A 20,490-nucleotide genomic window follows, 5' to 3' on the forward strand; every position below is an offset into this window, starting at 1 on the left:
TTGAGGGCCCCTTGGACATTTCAAAGTTCACCTTTTACCACTTATTAAAAATCTATGGCTGTGGAAATTGATCATTTAAAATATAATTTTATTACAAATGAGAGATGGGGGTCCCTGCTTCAAGTTATTGACCCAAGACAAGTGCCCAAAAATTCACAGAAAAATCTCCTTTTTCTGGGAGAATCTCGATGTAATCAAGTCTCCCAGAAGGGATTATAACATTTTACAATAGTTACAGTTAGACTAGTTTTACAATGGCTTTACAATGAACACACTCTACCTAATTAACATCTTCAAGAAATTGGAGAAAAGCTTCACAATGGATACATCCAATAGTGTTTACCTCCATAATCCAAATACAAAGATACAATAGAAGAGTCTACTGGGAGAAAAGGATACTCAAGATGGGCATTTAAGATTTTCAGCCTGGGACTCCTGCCTAGGACAATTCCCAGACAGACTCACTTAAAGCTATAAAGCTTTTGTGGGAGGGGGGGAGGCCTCGACCAACTTTTAGATATTAATAACTATTAATAACACTAATTTCTCACTCTACCCCAGGGTAATGGTCAGCTGCTGATCCTTATTGAATTAGATGGTGCAGTAGAGTGCTAGTTCCAGAGTCAAGATCAGATTTTAAAACCACTCTCCCTAACCATGTGACATCTGCCTCAGTTTCCTTATTTGTAAAATGAGCATAATAACGGTTCCTACTTCCCAGGGTTGTGGAAAGGCTCAAATGTGATCATATTTGTCAACAGGATGGGGGAGGGTGGGCATTTGTTGTTCAGTGGTCCTCAACTCTTTATGACACCCACCCAATACCCCACACCCCCCAGGCCGGCTGTCCATAGGATTTTCTTAGCATAGATACTGGAGTGATTCGCTATTCTCTGGTTTTCTGCAGGCAGATGTTAAGTGACTTGTCCAGGGTCAGGGGTCATCTTTGAAGTCGGGTCTTTCGGATTCCGTGGCTGCCTCCCGGCTGCCCCAGCCTGACACACCGCAGGCGCCTAATAGATGCTTATTCCCTCCTCTCCAGCAGGGAGACTCTTTAGCCATGTGTCCATTGCCCTTCCTGGGAAGCAGAGATCACGTTTATTACAGGGAGTACATGGTATCCGGAAGCCTTTTGCTGCCAGTGGGGGAGGGGCAGCAGCTCGCGCTGTGGCGAGAGCGTTGACCTAATTAGCGCGTTTCCCTAACCGTGTGAGCGGAGGGGCTCTTCCCTGACCCCAAGCTCGGCGGACCCAGCGTTTCCACTTCCACTCCATGCAGTCCCAAGAAGCTGAGGCTGGATGATTCATCCAGTCTTTCTTTCGTGAGGCACCAAGGGGCCACCTATTCCTCAAAGTAGTTGCTGGGGTGGAGCACGAGGAGGGAAGGTAACTTTTAGAGGCGGCCAGATCAAACCGGCATCCCAGAGGGGAGGGATGGCACTTAAAAGACAGTCATGCAGTCCTGCCAGTTTCACTCCCTTAATTACTTTTGCTTGCCGTGAGAACATGTGATGAGTGAAGGAAGAGGGAAAAAGAAAAAGAAAGGGAGATCTAATTAAGTGGAATTCAGTTGCACGCTCCTGCAAACAATTTAAGTTGGCTCCATCCTAGAAACAAAGGGCGATGCGGAAGGATCTCCTCCCCTTCGGCTGACGGAGAGGTTAAAGCGACAAGGCTTCTCCGACCAGGCACACGTAGACTTACTTTTCAAGACTTGGTAATCAGGGGCCCGCCCACGCAGGGGGGTCAGAGGTCCGGCTGTACGGACGAGGGCTTTTGTCCAGACAAGTTATTCAACTCCACAAACACTTATTAAGCACCTACTTTAGGCACTGCAAACCTCAGCCCTCTCACCCGGCATCTTTTTTTTAAGTCTTTAAAACCTTAAGGACACTGGAAAAAAGTGTTTGAAATCAACCTAATGTGACCTCTTCCCCCACGCCCCACGTTAATTCTTTTTGATGGGAAAGTTCAGAACGAAAACTCCATTAGCCTAATGTTAATTTCTGCCGAGCTCCAGGAACCAGAAAATAGCCAGTTTCCCTTCTTCCTTAAACATGGCCCCCGAAATGCCCAATAACAATTAAAAAAAAAACTCTCCGTTTTCTTTCAGAACAAAGGGAATAGTTATTGCGCGGCGTTTTGGGGAAGATTCTCTGAAATAAGGAGTGAAAACACATCCAGGCCAAAAATGCACTCACTGCTGCTAAGGCCATTGGTCAGGATTTGTTTATTATCTACCCTACCGCTTTCTGTAGGAAGGATCCCCAAGTCCTCGCGCGATTACCCCGAGGAGACACCTCCCCCACTAAAAACCCCATCCCCGTCTCGGGGAAACCTCCCCGAGAGGTTTTACAAAGTAATCCTCCAGAAGTCTCACAAAGAACACGTTACAGAGCCGGGGGGAGGGGGACGTACAGATGAGCCGTGCCTGGGACTGCGCTCGTTCTTACCAGGAAAAGGGCTCCAACTCTTGATTTTACTTTTCACCTCTTGAGTGCCCACATGGAGCCAAGGGTCCCCCACCTCCAGTGCACCCCTTAGGGCTGTCAAGCCAGGATTCTTTCCAGGCCGGGGGAGGGGGGAGATGGGGGGGAAGGAGCATGCCGCTTTAATTAAAGTCACCACACTCCAATCCACCAGCCTGCATTCCGAGCATTTTCCTTCTAACTGAGGGATGGGAGAGAGGTGGCCCCTCCCCGCCCAGAGGGGCAGGCGAGCCCCGGGCCAGGGACCATCCCAGATCGGCCGAGGGGGGCGGGAGCCGCATGCCTAAATCCTTAATGCTCCAGGTTGGGGGGGGGGGGGGGCGGGAGAGTGGAATCCACTTGCTAACTCGTGGAGTGCTCTTCTTGCCCCGGGAGAGGGAGGAGGGTAAAGAAGCCTACCCCTTTGTCCCCCCGGAGTCTTGCTATGGATTTTGTTATAGATGGAGGCTTGAAAAAAAAATAATAATCCCTCTCCTGCAACTTGTGGCAGGCATTTAGTTAATGATTGCTGGGGTGGCCGCGCCTCCCCGCATGACTGGCGCATGTGACGGGTTGCCGCCTGTGGTTGATACTTGTTAAAAGAATCGAGCTTATGCCTGCTGTAACAAAAAAATAAAAAATTAAAAGCCTGAATAACTTGTCGGTGAAATAGGATTCCCCAGCAAATTGCACAACAAACTGTAGCGTTTGTCATTGCCTGGGGCATCCTACAGCTTCTCTACTGTGCAGGGCGCCCGGTTGTTTTCTAATGGCCAGGAAACAAAGCTTCAGTTATGTTTAGGAGTGGGAAATGCCGCTTTCCACGTGAAGCAAATGTGACGATTCTTGGAAATAAGATCACGAGATTGCTTTCGGTCTCTCCAGAACCAAGCACGGGCTTGCACTCTGGTGAGAAAGGAAGCGGAGGAGAGGGCCCTTTCCCAAGAGACCCCTTCCCTGTCATCAGCTGGGGAGCAGGGACTAGACCTGGGGTCTTGGGAGGAGGAACTCCTCTCTCCCAGAGCTGGACAGCCCATCTTTCTGCAACCAATTTTGCTCAGCTACTACGTTATCAGAGGTAGGACTTGAACTGAGATCATGAGTGCCCAGGCTGGCTCTTTATCCAGTATGTCATGCCGACTCTCACGTTATGAATGATAAAGATAATAAAAAGCACCAAAGTGTGGTTGCAACTGACCTAGAATTTGCAAGTGAGAGACTTGATGTGAGCAATCATTTAATTTCAAAGAACACAAGTGTCTTTAGCCCTTTAAAAGTTTTTTTTTTAAGCCATTATTATCTATTGGGGGGAGTTGTGAAGAATAACTTAGTTATGTATTCTAATTTTTAAAATTAATTTGTAATGTAAAATGTAACTTTCCTGTGATATTCCTAACCTGCAAACAGACACAGGGTAACATTTTAGTCTTACTAATAGAGTTTGTGGGCTATCCACTGGTTAACCTTTAGTCCTATGTTTCAGAGCCCTCTTATTTTTCCCTCCCAATTATACATCTGTGATAACCTTGTAAATATTCAAGAAGACCCAAGTTCAAATCCAGACTCAGACACTGGTCAAGTTACTTAACCTCTATTTGCCTTTTACCTCATCTGTAAAATGGAGGCAGCAATAGCACCTACCTTCCAAGGTTGTTATGAAGTGATCAAAGGAGATACTATTTGTAAAAGTGCTTAGCAGGATGCCTGGCACAGTCAACACTATTTAAATAAATACGTTTTATTGTGTGACTTTTTGTATTGGTATTGCCAACATGTCACAAGAATAATACTCTGTGTTTACTATAAAGCTTGCAAGTTAGATCACAAGAAAGTAAACTTCTAAGTTAATTTAAAAATTAAAGTACATAACTAAGTTTCTTACAACAAACCTAGGAGACAGATGATAGTTTATATGAATTCTTACTACAAAATGACTTCACCGTACCAAACTTTTTTCTGTTTAAGTTTTTTCCTTATTTTATTCCAGTAACAAATTTACATGTAAGTTTTCCAAGTTTAAACAGTTCAAGTTATCTCCCCCACCTTTCCCTCCCCTCTCTGAGTTGTCTTACCAAACTTTTGACATCCACTATTGAATTTAATTCATATAGCTCTGTTAGGTAGCTGCTGATTCAGTATTAGTATCTCTTTTTTTTTCCTGATGAGAAAAAAAATAATGGTTTGTTGTTTAGTCATTTTTCAGATACATCTGACCCTTCCTTGCCCCTTTTGGGATTTTCTTGGCAAAGATAATGGAGTGGTTTGCCATTTCCATCTCCAATGTGTCCCCATTTTACAGCTGAAGAACTGAAGCAAATAGGAATTGTGATTTGCCCAGGGTCATTGAGCTAGTAGGTGTCTGAGTAAACATTTGACAGATCTTCCTGATTCTAACCAGCACCCTAATGTTTATTGACCGACTGACTAATCAAGTATCTCTATATGCCAGGCACTGTGCTAAGTACTAAGGACAGAAAAGGGGGCAAAAGATAGTCCCTGTCCTTAGTTTATAATCTAAAAGGGGAAAGGGGGTATCTAGTTGCTTTTTTGCATATTATCTCCTCCAATAGATTGTGATCCCCTCCAGGAGAGTCTTTTTCTCTTTTTTGTACTTGAATGCTTAGCACAGTGCCTGGCACATAGTAGGCACTTAAAAAATCTTGCTTGATGGATTAAGACGACTGTAGCCTCTCTGTCCTGTGGAGAGGAAAGCACTGAAAAATGTAAAGTTCTGTAGAAATGTGGCCAATTACTTTTCCTTAAAGAACAAGCTGACCTTTTAATTATCACTAGAGAATATCTGTTGTCCCCATTTCTGATTCCACAGGTATTTAAAAAAATAAAAAAAGGCTTTCTATAGAAAAGCTTTATGGCTGCAGGCAGCATGGACTAAAAAAGCTGTGACTCAAACGGTGCGCTGGGCTGGCTCCTTCCATCACGGTGCTTTCTATCCTCCAGTTTCTCCAGCTCGTGAATCTTCAGTGTTTGGCCTTGGGAATCCATTGAAAATAACATGGGGGGGGGGGAGGGGACAAACACACAAAATAGAAGCCACGTGCCAGGCAGACCAGACCAGAGGCATCACGCCAGCCAGGTAAGGGCACTTGGAAATCTTCCAGGTTCCAGCCATGTTTAAGGCATTGGATATGGTTTTTATTCCTAAGAAAAGGATGCCACTTCTTCATTAGTGTTTACAGAAATTAACCTGAGCTGATGAGCTTGGTTTCTAAGTCTTACTCCTTATCTCGGCCTCCTAGATTTCCTCTCTTCCTTCAAGAGCCCACTAAAATCTCACCATTTCTAAAAAGTTTTTGCTGATCCCCCTTTATGCTGTGCCTTCTCTCTTTTGATTATCTCCCCTTTATCCTGTCTTTATCTTGTTTGTACATGGTTTCTTTGTACATTGTCTCCCCCTTGGACTGTGAGCTCCTGGAGAGAAGGTAACTGCCACTAAGCTCTCTTATGACTAAATCTGTGATCCGATAGTTTTCATGGGGCAGTTAGTGGATAGAACCCTGGGGATTAGAATTAGAAAGACTCCTCTTCCTGGGTTCAAATCTGACCTCAGACACTACCTAGCTGTGTGACCCTAGGCAAGTCACTTAACCCTGCTTGCCTCCATTTCCTCATCTATAAAATGAGCTGGAGAAGGAAAGGGCAAACCACTCCAATATATTTGCCAGGAAAACTCCAAATGGGTCATGAAGAGTTGGGTAAAACTGAACAAGAAAAACTCATGTATCTCTAAAAGATAAACAAGTAGTAACTGTCATCTTCTGTTTACAGAAGCAGACACTGAGGCACAGAGTGAAGAAGTTTTGGAAAATTTAGGAATAGAATCAATTATTCCAAACTGCTCCTTCCCTTAAAACTTATACCATTATCTACAATAAATTGGTCTATTTCTAAGTCTCAAGGAACAGAAATGCAGCTTTGCATGCTATTATTTTAACCACAGTCAGTTCTGGTATAATGCTTAGAGTGTCTTTTCCACTTGAAAATTTAACTTCGTTCCAACAGGACTGATAGATGCATTAGGGAACAATTTGAGTTTAACACCATTTTGTGTTTGCTTATGCTCAATTTTAGAGTCCAAGATTCCAGGAAAATTGTAACCCGGTGCATGGATGGTGGAGATGGTGACTGTGGGGGGAGATGTCTGATTCCAGTTGGAGGAAAGCTCCTCCAAAAATATCTCCTTTGATCCAGGATAAGAGAAAGGAAGACAGGGAGATAGCCTATGTGCCACCCTCTGGATGACTGGCCCGTTTGACACCCATCATCTCCTAGTAGGCACCTGCCCAGGGAAAAGTACTGGGGAGTAGGAGCCCATTGCAACACCACTCTTGTGGTCATACGGTGCCACCAGCCTTGACCCTCAGGAGGCAACAGCTGGCTCTCAACCCATGACTCAGATTCCATGGAGGGGGTTCCCACTGGGGCTACAATGGCTTTGAAGAGGGACCAGCTTTGGATACTCCTGTCCAACTTCAGGTCTTTTTCAAGGTAAATTGCCAGATTGTCTATTTCCTGATGCTGTAGGAGCTGTGTGTAGAGAAGGGCTGGATCACCTGCTACCTCCACACCTGCCATATACCTTTCCCTACCTTGGGAACCAAGGGGCTGCCACGCAGCAGCTCACCATCACAGATGCAGCCACTAGTTAATGGACAGTAATGACGTATCCATTAACCATTTTACCATGTATAAAGCTGTGCCACCTTTTGGTATTGCCTTCCTGTCTTTTTATAATGTGTTACTGATGAAGGTTTTTAGTGTTGTGTCATGAAGCCCATTTCCCCTATAAGTACTATATTTTTAATTTCATGATTTTCATATCAGAATGATTATTAGGAATGACTGCACTAGCTTTATTGATAACATCTAAACTACTAGTGATACACACTCATCACAGATATTTGAGAAAAGTGGAGCCTCTTTGACTGGCAGAGCCCAAGATAGAGCTCATGAAATACAGGCTGCCTCAGTTCTTTCCAAATCTGCAAAGTAAATATCCCTTTGTAAAAGCTATAATACATAATATTTTATATATAATATATAATAATGTAATATACAATAATAAAAAAAAATCTATAATAATTGGTTAAATGGAACTGGGATGCTTGTCATGAATGCCTAACTGTGTTGGTCATATACTACTGAACCAACAGCACTATAAAGACTCCCAGACTGTAAAGGACACCCCTAAACCCCAATAGGAACTGGTAGACAGCCTTTTTCTGGAAGAACAAGGTCAGAACAATCCCTACAAAAGTATAATAGCCTCTAAGCAAGGGACAACTAATACTTGACCCAGGTCCTCTGATTAGAAATCGAGAGCTCTCTCTACCATAAAAAGTCCCCCCATCTGCTGTCTATCATTAGTAGTAGTAGTAGTAGTATTTCATTTTTACATTTGTATGGTACTTTATGCTCACAAACTCAAACATATCTCATCTGAACCTTGCAACAAGCCTCTGAGTTAGGTAATAAAAATAATATTATCCTCATTTTGAAGATTAGCAATGTGGGCCTAGTTTCCTCATTCTACTCCTCTTGTTGCCTAGTACTCCTCCCTGTAATATCCAATAAGTGTCCTGGTTTTGACTTTACATAAACATCTCATCTTCTATCAAAATTCACTACTTCCTTATCCCATTCCCTCTATGCCCTGAATAAATTACTCATTACTGTGGATGGATGTGCTTTCCCCTTATTTTTCCACTTCATTTTAAAAGGAACCATTTGTAGTTATGAGGCCTTAATCCAAATAAATGACTCTAAAGTTGAAATTTCAGGTACTCTAATAGACCAGACAAGGAGATAATTGGGGGCAAGAAGGCATTTCTTGAGCCTCTCAACTCACCCTCCATATAGGACTAACTTTGAAAGGAATTATTGCTCCCAGACTTAAGAGGTGACCTTATTCCTCCTTGATTAATTGCTTCAGGGACCAAGTCATTAAGCAGAGAGATTAGTGCTTCCTGTAGACTCTGCCTTTATTTAATTAATCTAAGCCAATTGGTAAAGTGTTAACAAGTGAGGTTAGTACCAGCTCCTCAATCTTTTAATGGAGAATTTTAGTATTATCAGAAGATTTAAAGTACTAAAAATGAAGTTTTGAGAAATGTTGAGTAGACATTCCTAGAAATGAATGACTGAAGAGGGGATGGGAAGGTGTGGCCAACTACCTTTGGGTCCCTTCCTGGTACTTCTTCCTCATATTCTGTTCCTAATTTGATTTCCCAAAATAGGCTCCCATGCCAACAAAGAGATGTTTCCTATGGTAAAAAAGAATACATTTTCAAATAATAAAAATCAGTCTCCTGATCACCCCAGGCTAAGTGTAACAACAGGGTCCCAGATTGGTGCTGGGAGATGAAATATAAGAATGGAAAGATAAGGGCAACTTTATAGGCTTTGTCCTCCTCTCCCCATCCCCTACCCCAGTACTGCCCTAAAATCTAAATCTGATATCATTCAGAGTTCTCTCAAAACATAATTTTGACTTGAACTCCAAAGGTTCCAACTATGACTGATTACATTTACCATTAGATAGGCCCTTGTGTTTCAGTGATTAGTTAGATCTTTAACCAACTTCACCTGGTACAGTAGAAAGATAAATAGCTAGACTATAGATGGAGAGATGATGGAGGGATAGATAAATGATGGAGAGATGACAGGTGATAGACAGATGATAGATGTTGGATGGATAGATTTAGATGATGAATGGACGGTGACTGATAGTGGACTGAGATAATGAGCAGATGGATAGATTTGGATAGATGATAGCTAGATGGTGGATGGATAGATAAGTAGTGGATGGATTAGATGACAGATAATGGATAGATAATGAACAGATATAACAGATGAAAAGATAGATGATGGAGGAATAGATGGCAAATAGATAAATGGATGGTAGAGAGATGATGTAGATAGATAGATGGATAGATAGATAAAGCCCTTGAATGGATACACAGTCTCCTCCTTCAAAGATCTTACATTCTAAATCACATTAAAGGGAATCCAAAAAGCAGGGAAGGTCAGAGAAGCCCAATGAACATGGAGTCACAGGAGGTGGGTTCTAATCCTAGCTTTATCACATATCACCTGTATGACTTTGGACAAGACACTTAACCCTGCTGGTCTCGGGTTCTTTATCTATAAAATGAAGGGGTTATACTAAATTCCCCTCTGGCTTTGAATCTATGGTTTTATGACCCTTTTCTCTTTTCAAGAGTTGCTAGCAGGCCTTTTTTGTGTCCATCCATCCTCATCTGTGCACATTGCCTAGAGTATACGTAATATGCCAGTGGCATCTTTCTAAAAAAGAGGAATATATTCACCTCAGAGGTGGGGAAGTTCAAATGAGATTATGTATAGAAAGTACTTTGCAAACTTTAAAGCAAAATATGAATGCTATTTTTACTACCTGTTCTCAATAAGAAATAATGTCGTTTATCTGCCTAAGCTAAACAGAAAATACAGGCTTTTTTCATCCTCACCCTCTACTGTCTGCTTGTCAAGGCCAAATGAATTCAATACCCATTCTATATGCTATTCAATTAAGGCTGCCAAAAGTCCCATATTTCACACCTTTTCCATTTTCAGCTCATCTAAAGGTCACGTTTGAGGTTGGTCACATATTGCCGATGACTCCTATTAGCACATAATTCTGCTCCTCCCTCCCCTAGCAGAGTAGTGGGCAAGAGAAGTATGAAGGTTGGAATTCTAAAGCCTCCTTAGTGTGATAAATATGACACTTTGCCAGCTCTGCCTTCATTTAAAATAATGGACAATGGCTATTCTGCTCTTTTCCTTTTTCTTTTCTACTCAATTCACACTCAGTCCTTTAACCTTTTAAATTTACGGCTGTTTGGCATGTGTACCTGAGGTCTGGAATCCCAGATGGGAAGGTAATTCATCACAGCTAGTGTGAAAGTTATTGCATTCTGGTTCCCAAGTCTAGTTAAGGCCAAGATAAACATACCCTTCCCACCAATATACCCTCCCCACCATGTACTTAACTTTCAAAAACACACTAGTGGATAAAATGCTTCATGTAAAATAATAATGCCAACAGTGTAATTAAACTTCCAAAAAATATCAATTACCTTATGTTCAGAAAGAAATATGTGAGGGAAACAGGTCAATAGCACAGTGGACAGAGTTTGGGGAGGAACTGGGTTCAAATATGGCCTTAGATACTTCCTAATTGTGTGACTCTGGGCAAGTCACTTAACTCCATTTGCTTAGCCCTTGTCCTTTGGTCTTAGAATTATTACCAGGAGAGAAAATAAAGGTTTTTTGTTTTGTTTTGTTTTTTAAGTACATAAGAAAAGGCATCTAATCATCAAGCATTATTCTGTACTCCTTTTATACACACCAGGCACTGTGCCATTGTGAATTTTAAAACTATTCCACCCTAATCAGACCATTCTTTAGAAGATCTGATTTAGCTATTTCTTGATCAGTAACAATGGAGATACTTGGAATAACAGAATCAGATCTTGGAAACTCTACATTTCTCCTCCCTTCTTAGTTTAACAAGATTTGTAAGGTCTGAATCAAACTCAAGATTTCATTATCTAAGGAAATGGCCTTCAACAGACATGTGCAGAAAAAAGGACAGACCTCTGGGCTATCCTAAGATGAGCTAAGTCAAGTCATCATTGGTACAGATGAGATGCAGAAAAGTGATGTAAAACTGCCTATATAAGGCACATCACTTCCCCTCTCCTCCTCTTTCCCTGGAAAGGCAACTCTGGCTAAGAGTGTGCTAGACTCATCAACATCTTGGAGTGCTGGTGGTGAGTTTTGTCCTTGAGCTGATTCAGGTTGCGGCATCTTTGCTGAACCCCTTTGGAGTTCAGGCTGATTCTTCCCTCCTTCACACTCAAAACCTTACTTTCTAGATCTCCTAATCTTCCCACCCAGTACTAGCCCCTTCCTAATTCCTTCTTCTTAATCTCCTCCACTATATCAATTAAGTCACCATAAAATTTCCACCTGAGTTTGTGTTTCATTAGGGTTTTATAAATAAAGTCCTTGGCGACCAAATATAATTATTACATTCAGTCTCAACCATAATTTTAACCCTTACACCATGCAGTGGGCCCATGAAGAAAGGCCAAAACAGTTCCTATTCTCAAGGATCTCATAGTCTTAATAAAGGGGGGGAATCAACATGCAAACAATTATGTACAAATAGTATATATACAGAAGAAACTGCTAAGGCAGCCTCAGAGATAAAACATCAGCCTTAAGGAGGCCCAGGGAAGGCTTCTCTTAGAAACTGGAATTTTAGCTGAGATGAGAAGAAAGCCAAGAAATAAGAGATCAAGAGGGAGACAATCATAAATGAAAATCTCCCCCAAAATCCTTCCACTTAAATTCCTCACGTTGGAGTGAATAAAAACAAACTGTGTTACTCTTTAAGGATACTATTTTTTAATGTTACAGGACTGGAAAAGGGTATATCTAGATGTGTTCAGTACTTTCTAAGTTCCTTCTCATAGGACACATCCAAGTGATCCTATTTATAACTAGCCCTGTGGACCAAGAGAAATAATGGACATGAAAGGCCTTTGAAAAGTACAAAGTGCTATATCTAAGATATTCCTCAATATTTAAAAAGATCTATGATTTCATCAGTGCAGATACTCCCTTCACATCTCAGTAGTTTTCTGAGTTGGCATGGACTCCAAATTTGTTATTTGATGACCAGCCTTTTAGTAATAAGCCTTTCTTAAGTTAGCTAGACTTCTACTGTGACAGACTCTAGGTTTATGCAAGAATCCCTACTGCAAGCCTTGGCCAACAGGACCTACTACAGCCAATCCTTTTGGGGCATAACTTTTGAGAATTTAGGGTCATGGTCATGTCATGGTCAAACTTTGAAATAAGCCATTAGAGAAAGGGACAGCTAGGTGGCACAGTGGATAAAGCTCTGGCCTCAAACACTTCCTAGCTGTGTGACCCTGAGCAAGTCACTTAACCCCCAAAAAAACCCATTTGTCTAGCCCCTGTCCTTCTGTCTTAGAGTTATAACAAAGACAGAAAATAAGAATTTTTAAAATAAAGAAGAAACAGGTAATTAGAGAAAGTCTATATTCAGGGAGTACCTGATTTTGGGTTGCTGATGGAAAGTAGGATCAAGTTAAGCAACTTGATTATGTGAAAATGAGTTTTTGGAGGGAAATGAGACAAAGGCTGCCAGCTTCATCTATAGCCCCTTTCCAATCGTTCTCTCAAGGTGGGAGCGTGATGAGAACTGAAAGAATTCCCTTTCTCTCTTTCCCTCTCCTTCTCTTTCTCCCTTTCTCTCTCTCCCTCTCTCTCTCTCTCCCTTTCTCTCTCTCCTTTTCTCTCTCCCTTCCTTTCTCTCTCTCTCCCTTTCTCTCTCCTTTTCTCTTTCTCTCTCTCCCTCTCCCTTTCTTTGCCTCTCTCCCTCCCTCTCTCTCTCCCTTTCTGTTTCTCTGATTCTCCCTCTCCTTTCTCTCTATTTCTCTGTCTGGCTCCCTCACCCTTATCCTCTTCCCTCCCTCCCTCTGTCCCCCCTCCCTCTCTCTTTTTCTCTCTCTCCCTCTTTCTCTGTCTCTATGTCTGTCTGTCTCTCACATACTCACAGCCAATTCCTTTGCAGTTTTTGCTAAATGGAATTTCTAGAATGATTTGTAAAGATCCTAGGTGTCCTGGCGTTTGATGGGAGTTCAAAGGAATTTTCTGACCACAACTCAAATAAATAGTTTAAACTGAAGGTGTATGAATGGCAGCAGGGGAGTTCAGTTCAAAAGCCTGAGGGCTTTCTCTAGCCAGCCACCCAGGCTTAACTGGCTAGAATCAAAAATTATAAAAGAGCTAAACAGGCCCTGGAGCTGGGATCTATAGAGCTGGAGGCTGCAGACCAGTGGAGAGACCAGTTCAGCAGAGAGAAGCAGAGAAACTGGAAGCCTGATTGATGACCAGAGGGAGTAAGCAGAAGTATCTGGACAAAGAAAAGCTTTTTCGCAAGAATGTCACCTTAGACAGGCCTCTCCTAAGCTACCTGTTTTCCCTGTATGTTCTCCCCACCATCCCACCCCAGAGTTTATCCCTGTTTGCATAGGGAGTATGTTTTGTTGTTCCATGCTTGGCTAAAAGAAACTCATTGTTGGGAGCTTGTAAACTGTACACACACACACACACACACACACACACACACACGTATACACATATACATGTGTATACACATGTGTATGTGTGTACATTTTAACTATATTTTTATAACTTGTAAACTACATATGAAAACAATGTTTTTATGACAAACTATATAATACACATGCATATATATATTTAAAAACTATTTCTATAACTTATAAACTATATATGAAACTATCTTTTTCTATAACAACTATATATACACATATCTGTGTATGTATTTTAAAACTATGTTTATTACTTGTAAACTATATATAAAAACTATTTTTAATCTAACTTACAAACTATATATACATATATGTATATGTTAAAAAACTATATTTTTATAACTTGTATAAAAACTATTTTGTAGTATAAACTATATATACACATGTGTATGTATATGTTTTAAAACTACATATCTTTTGTAGAATTTGTAAACTATATATAAAAACTACATTTTTATATAACTTATAAACTATATATATGTAAAACCCTTACCTTCTGTCTTAGAATGGATATAGGTTCCACGGTAAGAAGAGTGGTATGGGCTACCTAAGGTTGAGTGACTTGGGTTCATACAGCTAAGAAGTATCCAAGGGCACACTTGAACTCAGAATCACCACCTCCAGTCCAGGCCTTGAGTCTTAGGGTCACTTTCAGGGGATCTCATTATGATAACTAGTGGTCAGTTCATGGTGCTAAAACAAAGTCACAGGTATGATTTCATGAAAAAAAAAAATTAAGTTTAAAGAGACAAAAACAACATTCTTGTCCAGAGATTGTACTGAAAGAAACTCCAGGCATATCTATTAGGGTCCTGGATGAAAAAATCATGGATGATTTAGCTCCCCAAACAATCTATTCAAATTGTCTTGGCAAGGAACTTCATCTCCAGAGAGGAAGGAAAACACTTCATCTGGAATAATGCAGGCTTTTAAAGAGGAATGGGCGCAGAGGACCTGTTGAAATGGAATTCAGACACACAAGCAGAGATAAACAAAAGCTATTACCATGGAAGATTCCTAAAATCACACTTCATGGGCACACTGAGCTCCTGATGATGAAATTGATGCTATCTGGGCAGAGAGCAGCCCTGGAAAAACTTTAAATAACTCACTGCTTGCACGCATGCCCTCCTGGAGCTGCCCAGGCTTGTTTACCAAGAAACAAGGCCTCTACTTGCTAGAAGGAAAGGCAAACAAAACTTGCAGCCTGGCCTGGTGGTTTTAAGGTGCAATAACAACACTACTCTCCATCCCTCAGTTTAGCCAGGGCTTTCTGGGTGGGTTCTGATTTCTCATTTTAAAAGCTTCTCCACCCTAACTTCTTAAGGTCCTCAGGACACCGGGAGGGAGCTTATGCAGCCCATAAGCTTCCCGGCAAGCTTGTTTTTATGTAAGACTCCCATTTAAATATCTTTAGAATTTGCTTTTGCCTTGAAGCAATAGACAAGTATGTGCTGCTCTCTTCTAAATATGGGAACAGTAAGTACAAATAGAAGATTGAAGATCTGCTTTGAAGCTAAACTCTGTAACTGGGCAGGCTGTGGGAACATCAGAAGCGGCGGCAGCCCCAGTGGTGGAGGCGAGGAACATCTTTCTTCTCTTAATTGCTAAGTGTCCTCATTCTGGGAGGTCTCTTGTCAGAGGAGGGGTCGCGGTCTGATTGGGGCTTTCCTGCTAATGGAGATCTTGGGGAGTGCTAGGATGATTGCTGGGATATGACTAATAATTAATGATGATAACGTTGTCTTTAGTGCCTTTCATCCCCCAAAGACTTCAGACCTCTCCATAATCACCCACTGTTGACCTGGAGCTGACTTAGGCAGAGAATGGGGCTCAGGTTGCACAGGACACAGCAACAGTAGGCTTATTTAAAACACGAGTGAAAGAAAAATACCAGTTCAAAAGTGAAGTGTAAATTTTGGGGGTAGGCAAGCTGTAATTATCCAACTTGGAACTCTGCCAGGAAACACATTTTATTACCCCCTTCTCTTGCAAGAAGCACACAGAGTGCTCTCCTGACCATAAGCAGGCCTTGGATTTTTATCTCCTCTGCAACTCAACACCTTCCTGAGCCCGGAGAGGAACTCCGAGGGAAGGACAACTGAAGAATCCAGATTTCTGCCTGCCATAGAGGTACAGGTTGATCCTGGACAAGTACTGACACACCCTGACCTTAAAATTCAGAGATGCCTAAAACAAAATGGCACCGTTGCTTCCAGGGGGAGGGAAAACATTAAAATGAATAATGCCTCAGATCACTTTGCTCTGCACTCATTTTGGCTTTGGTTTGTTTTTAACTTTGACAAGGTCTAAGGGGGTCTATAGCAGGGCAAGACTCAAGTAACTTCAACATCCCTGTTGACCACTTTTCAGATTTTTTGGCTTGATAATGTCTCATCTTTTAAAATTTCTTAGGAGCTCCCTCTTTGTGCCTCAGACCTTTTTACTTTCCAAACACAAATTCTTTGCTTCTCCCATTTTCCAGTCACATCCACAAAGGCTTCATTCATCCTTCCACCCTGACCCTGATCCAAACCTCCAACCTATCGCTTTTTCCCATTTCCCCCCAGTTCATTGGCTCCACTCAATCTGGTCCTCCACCCATCTGATCCAAAATCAAGTCTTTCCTGGTGGCTGGATCTGAAGTCCAACCCCCTAATTTCTAACCTTGCACCACCTGTTTACTAACAATTTTTCCTCACTTCAGCTTCTGAGCTGCAAAGAGTTGTTGGAGCTAAATACAGAATTGTAGCAGTCTAACCAATTATGCAGAATCATCTGGTACATTCCATCAAACTTATCAGAAATTGTACAGCTCCTTGATGCTTATAGCTGTGTAACCCTGGGCAGCAGGGCATGGTGGAAAATTTAACTCATATCCAGCTTAGAAATAAATGTCACACTCCATGTAAAATAAATTCATTTTAGGAACATTTTAATGGAAATAAATTGAAGGGGGGGCTCTATCTTAATTAGATGGCTAAACATTTTTCTGAACTTAGTCAACTGTAACATATACATATCACCAAAAGCTGACAATCATCAGGGAGAATAAATTAACTTTAAAGTACACCTCACATGTACAGTTTTCCCTCTTACAAATGCATTTGCTGAATGTCAGTCCTAGAATTCAACCTTGGGGTCAGAGGAGCTGGTTTCAAATATAGCTTTGCTATTTACTACTTAGCAAATCACTTAAGCTCTCTGGGCTTCATGTGATTCCTTCATGTAAAGTAGGGGATTGCATGAAATGATCTCCGTAAGATCTCTTTTAGATCTGAAACCTAAGATTCCTAGGACTAGGACTAAATCACTTTGCACCTCAATTTCCTCAGAAAATAAGAAGAGCTTTTTTCCTCACAACAATTCTGTCAAGTAAGTCATATAAGTGTGACTGCTTTTATCTTCTCTCTTTTTAAAATGATTTCTCAAGCACTTAACTTTCAACAAAAATAAGGCTAACTATGCATGCATTCGCAACTACTTAGACTTTTAAAAAGTGGATTTATTTTCTTCTGTTTCCTAAACCCTTACCTTCTGTCTTAGAATCAGTACTATGTATTGGTTACAAGGCAAAAGAGAGGGAAGAGTTAGGCAATGGAGGTTAAATGACTTTTTCAGCTAGGACGTGTCTGAGGTCAAATTTGAACCCAGGACCTCCTAACTCCAAGCCTGGCTCATTGATCCCCTAAGCCACCTAGCTGCCCCTTAAAAGTTAATTTCTACAAATAGTACATCCTAATAATTTATTGATTTTCCCCTCTATTTCAGCTATCCATTGGTCTGTGTATTTGTCATGTAGTTTCCCACTTACATAGTCGGTGCCTACTCAATTGTTGGTATAAGGTTTAAAAACAAAACAAAACAAAAAAACGGGTCAGCTAGGTGGCCCAGTGCATTGAGAGTCAGGACTAAAGACAGGAAATTCTAGGTTCAAATCTGTATGACACCGGACAAGTCACTTCTTGCCTATCCATTATCACTCTTCTGCTTTGGAATCAATGCATGATATTCATTTTAAGACAGAAGGTAAGGGTTTAAAAAACAAAGAGATTAAAGAGGAAAAGGTCCTAAACATGCAAGAATATTTATAGCAGCTTTTTTTGTAGTAGCAAAAAGCTGGAAACTGAAGGGATGCCCATCAATTGAGGAATGACTGAATAAATTGTGGTCCATTAATAACAACAGCATTCTTTATTTGATACTTAGCCTACGCCGGGCACTGTGCAAAGCACTTTATAAATATTATCTTAGTTGATCCTCACCACCCTGCAGTTTAGATGCTGTTATTATCCCCACTTCACAAGTAAGGAAGCCCAAGCCCTCAGAGGTTCCGTGGCTCGTCCAAGGTCACTCACCTCATCAGAATCGGAGGGCAGATGGTAACTCGTCTCCCTGCCTCTGGACCCAGCTCTCCATCCTTTTCAGGGCCTGCCTGGGATGAATGCGAGAGGATAGTATCCTGCTGGGAGAAATGAGGACATCGATGATTTGGAAAAGGCATGGAAAGACATGAACCCATGAGAAGGGAACGGAGGCAGAAGAATTTACACTGTGACACGGATATGAATAAAAATGAACAGTTCTGAGGACTTTTATCAAGTGATGAAGAATAAGGTGAGCAGGGTCAGGAGCACCACTGATCTGATAATGGCAACGCTGTCAAAAGCAATAACTGAAATCTGGGAGGTCTTGGATCAACACGGTGACCAGTGGGAGCAATGATGAAGCATGCTATCTCTGGCAGATGAGATGTAGGGGTTTTTTGCAGAGGGCTACTGAAGGAATTTGTTTTGCTTGACCATACATATTCATTAAAGCAGAATTATTTTTCTTGTCTTCCTTCCCTATATCCACTCCCTCACCAATGGGATGAGGAGAAAGAATTATTGAAATTAAAAATAGAAGGGGAAGGAGCATTGCTACAGATGTGGAATATATACTTTCCCACGAGGTCACTGAGTTGTTGTCTTATTTAATTGCTTTTTGGTTTTTGTTACAGGAGACCTTTTAGAAGTGGAGAAGAGAGCACTGGGCCTGGAGTAAGGAGAACCTGAGTTAAAATTCTGCCTCAGACACAGACTATTTGTATGGGCCTGGGAAAGTCACTTTTCTTCTGCCTGCTTCAGTTTCCTTATCTATAAAATGGGGATAACATCACCTACCTCCAAAGTAGTGAAAAGTAACAAATGAAATAATATTTGTAAAATGCTTAGCAAAGCCCTTGGCACACAAGCAGCCGTTTTAAAAAATCCTTACCTTCTGTTCAGTTATCTTACTATCAGTTCTAGGACAGAAGAGCAGCAAGGGCTAGGTAAATTGGAGTTGTAGCTTACACAGGGTCACATAACTAAGAAACAACTCAAATTAGATCTGAATTCAGATCCTCCTGATTTCTGGTCTGACACTATCCATTGTGCTACCTAGCTGCCCCCATAGTATTCATTTAATTAATTTTAAAAATTTTAATAACAAATTTCCACAGAAGTTTTCTGATGTTATACGATCATTATTGTCTCCCTCCCTTCTTCCTTCCCCCCTCCTGAAGCTGACAAGCAATTCAATCTGGGTTATACATGCATTACCACAAAACACGTATTTCCATATTATTCATTTTTCTAAGTAAATAATCTCATAAAACCAAAATCCCAAAACGTACTCAAATAAACAAGTGATAGGCTATATATTTTCATCTGCATTCCTACTCCAACAGTTCTTTCTCTGAAGATGGATAGCATCCTTTTTTCCCAAGTCCCTCTGTTAGTAGCAAAGTCATAGTATGCATTTAATATATACTTGTTTCCCTCTCAAGGAATGAGGTTAATCTGTAAATATCTCTTGTGTTAAAAATGAAACACATCAATAAAAATTTTTTAAATAAATTTACATTCCTAATATCTAGCATTTTAATGACACTAAAGTGTTTCCTTACATTAGCATATTATAGTTTATTCCACTATTCATATTGAGGTTATTTCTAAATCTTTGCAATTACAAATAATGCTACTGTATTTTTTCTATAGCTTTCTTTTTTTCTTTAGGATAATGCATTTAGGAGACACTCCCAATAATGATATGATGATTCAAACTGCAAGGTGATTTTTTCCAATTTGTTTAATATTATCATATTACCCTCCAAAGAAAATAATAATACTAATGTGCAATTCTACTAAAAACATATGAGTATGCCAATTTCTCCTCAACTCCACTTCTCAATAAATTAATCTAACTATAGAGTCATTAATGATATAAAGACTAAAATGTTCACTTATCCCCCCAAAAAGGGATGAGATGTACAGATCCACCTGGAATGAGGTTAGGAGGAAGAAGGTACCCCCTACTCTGTCTGGTTCAAGGAACTGAGATCATCAAAGTTTGTGGCTGAAACCAGACAAGTGAGGTAGTCAAGGCTACTGAATGGTTCTAGATGGATGGTTTTATACTGAGATAGACAAGGAAGATGCTAGCCTCCTTCCCATCAACTAGACCTATAGACAAGAGTTGGTAGAATTTCTCTGAGGCTAGAAATAACACACAGGATCTCAGATATTCATCTGTCACTCTATCAGGATGCCACTTCTTTCTTTGGGAGATAATGATGAGACAGAAGATTTGCCCCAGTATATATTTGTCTGTCTTTCTGAGATCTCAATTTTGTTCCATTGATTTGATTTTCTTTTTTCCTTCCTTCCTTCCTTCCTTCCTTCCTTCCTCCCTCCCTCCCTCCCTCCCTCCCTCCCTCCCTCCCTCCCTTCCTTCCTTCCTTCCTTCCTTCCTTGAAACTCTTACCTTCCATCTTAGAATCAATACTGTGTATTGGCGCCAAGGCAAAAAGAC

The 20,490-nt window shown here is 41.0% G+C and overlaps 3 long non-coding RNA genes across 5 annotated transcripts in view; 1 reads left to right on the plus strand and 2 right to left on the minus strand.

Annotated features, from left to right (window-relative positions):
* Window positions 1–20,490, minus strand: part of LOC107648993 (uncharacterized) — a 126,956-nt gene that overhangs the window by 73,028 nt on the left and 33,438 nt on the right. Inside the window, exon 4 of one of the 2 annotated variants that reach the window (XR_008911383.1) lies at window positions 18,012–18,118. This is a non-coding gene — a long non-coding RNA (uncharacterized LOC107648993). The remainder of the gene's footprint in view (window positions 1–18,011; window positions 18,119–20,490) is intronic. The other variant, XR_008911384.1, reaches the window with a different exon arrangement.
* On the minus strand, window positions 72–2,783 carry LOC103106192 (uncharacterized). Its single transcript, XR_468153.2, has 2 exons — window positions 2,453–2,783; window positions 72–1,491 (listed from the first exon to the last, which is right to left on the minus strand). It is a non-coding gene; the product is annotated as an uncharacterized LOC103106192 (long non-coding RNA).
* Window positions 911–19,541, plus strand: LOC103105724 (uncharacterized). 2 transcript variants are annotated; one of them, XR_001622234.2, is made up of 4 exons: window positions 911–1,385; window positions 6,557–6,973; window positions 18,082–18,270; window positions 18,656–19,541. It is a non-coding gene; the product is annotated as an uncharacterized LOC103105724 (long non-coding RNA). The 2 variants fall into 2 exon arrangements; XR_001622231.2 differs by lacking the exon at window positions 911–1,385 and adding an exon at window positions 2,838–3,545.

The sequence above is a fragment of the Monodelphis domestica genome, chromosome 4, assembly GCF_027887165.1.
Source record: "Monodelphis domestica isolate mMonDom1 chromosome 4, mMonDom1.pri, whole genome shotgun sequence".
In the NCBI taxonomy this organism is placed as follows: domain Eukaryota; kingdom Metazoa; phylum Chordata; class Mammalia; order Didelphimorphia; family Didelphidae; genus Monodelphis; species Monodelphis domestica.